At 40.2% G+C, this 2,171-nt stretch overlaps 1 pseudogene; it reads left to right on the top strand.

The window, feature by feature from the left end:
- The first annotated feature begins 1,380 nt into the window (after positions 1-1,380).
- LOC143269229 (SIN3-HDAC complex-associated factor pseudogene) lies at positions 1,381-1,833 on the top strand (annotated as a pseudogene).
- The last annotated feature ends 338 nt before the right edge of the window (positions 1,834-2,171 follow it).

Here is a 2,171-nt window from a genome sequence, read left to right as displayed (position 1 = left end):
ACCTCACTGCCATTACTTCCCCAGAGAGATTCTTCCTGTCTGACTTGTGTTTTTATTTCCTTTCTGTTCTGCCTTGTCACTGGCTCTAAGTCCAGCCACATGACTTCCTCTTCATTGCCTGTCTATACACACCTCCAGGTCTCTATAGTTGGTACTGGGATTAAAGGCTCATGTCGCCATGCTTGGCTGTGTCCTTGACCACACAGAGACTCTGCCTGCCATGTGATTGGATTAAGGGCATGTGCTACCACCACCTGACTTGTTTATGGCTCGCTGACCTCTGATCCTCAGGCAAACTTTATTTATTAACATACAAATAAAATCACAATTCAGCACAATTAAAATATTACCACATATATGTGATGTAGCTGAGGGTGGAAAGAACCTGATGACAAGTGATGATGTAACTGCTGTGGTGGCAGCAGCAGATGCAAGCTGCTGCGGCATGGCAGAAACTAACAATTGGGGTGTGTGACAAACACTGCCTCCTGCCTCTACCTCCCTAGTGCTAGGATTAAAGACAGGCACCACCACACCTCATGATATGGATTGTTTTTGATGTCTAAATAGGAGCTGATGAAAACATTTTCATATCTTTGTTCCTCAATCATCTTCATTGTTTCTATTTTCCACATGGTCCATATCATGGTAAAGTAACCATTGGTCTCTACCATAGGACATTCTGACTATAACATGGAGGGAGATAATAAAAGTGTTATAAACATGAGGGGTTGTTTTTGTTCTCTTAAATTAAATTGTATAATGAGGAGCAAACAATGAATGAGAACAATGAAATATATCTAAGGTTAACAATTTCCCCATCAATCTCATTTTTTTCCATGTGGTTTGACTCTATCTCTTTTGCTACAACCATTAAAATAGCTCCACACTACCACTTTAAGAACTTTTGACAAGTATATACAATTTTACATTTTTTGATTATTAATCTGCCTTAACATTTTTGTTTCATTACCACTCTAGGCTATACCATTTGGGTAGGTTTTAGAATTTTTTTTAACTTAGGCAGCATATAAAATCAGCAAACTTACTGGATTCACTGTGTGCACAGTGAGTGCTTGCAGGGATTATCTTTGTGCAGCCTGCCCTGTGTGGATGCTGCTGCACATGGAAGCTATTGCCCAGAAGGAAATATGTTTTGGTTCACAAGCCAAAGATGCACTGAAGAACAGAGGACTGCTGTATATGCAGAGCCAAGTCTTCCAGCTCTTGGTTCATGGACAGTAAACATTACAAAAAGGATTTTCAGAGCTATTTTGGATTGCACAAGACATCTGCAGTGTCTGTGTGCTTCTTGTGAAAAGATGGAAGAAGTTGCCAGCAGATCCAGAAAAACAAAGCAAAACAAAAACAAAATAACAACAAACAACAAAACTGGAATCATGTGGTAGACGCAAGGGCAGGACCCAGTCTAAAGACAACATTTTTTTTAAAAAAAAGTGAGAAATCTATCTGGAAACAGGATGAAAAGCAACCAGATCAGTAAACTGCAGAAGGAATTTCAACGCCACAATCCTGATGCTCATAGCACTTCAAGTGCCTCTCCAGCCCAGTCTCTCTGCTTCAGTAACCATCAGATCAAGGCTCAGATATAGAGATGGCTTCCAGCTCTAAGAGGACTCCAGTTTTTCCTTTTTAGATGTTACCTACTGGAAAAGACAGTAAATACATTGTGGGATCATCTCTAAGGGCAGTTTTGGCCAAGTCCTCATTGACACCCATCTCTTCCAGCCTTGCTGCAGCAGAAAGAAAGCAGGTGCTGAGAAGCCTGAGGAGGAGGGGCTGACACCTCTCCCTGTCTCCACTCAGGAGTAGTGACTAAGGTTCAGTAGAAGGGATTTAAATCAAAGATTGATTTAAACTTTGAAAAGACCACAAAGCAACAAACTGACCCTCCTATTTTTAACTTGGGTACCTATTATTCTTCCAAAAGACATTTTATATAAAAGTTTTAATGTGTTACCCATTCCACATCCAACAAACTCAGAAGCCAGTGTCTAGCTTACTACAAGAAAAAAAGGTGTACATAATATTTAAGATGCTGAGTATTTCATTGGAAAGCTGAGTGCTGTTGTAAAGTACTATTTAAGTGGTTTTGCTTATTACCCCCTGAATGAATGAAATTAGGGGATTTCAGGGGCTAGAGGGGCCAT

Source organism: Peromyscus maniculatus, chromosome 18, assembly GCF_049852395.1.
Source record: "Peromyscus maniculatus bairdii isolate BWxNUB_F1_BW_parent chromosome 18, HU_Pman_BW_mat_3.1, whole genome shotgun sequence".
NCBI lineage: Eukaryota > Metazoa > Chordata > Mammalia > Rodentia > Cricetidae > Peromyscus > Peromyscus maniculatus.
Note: the sequence above shows the minus strand (reverse complement) of the source record. Positions and strands in the feature narration are given on the sequence as shown.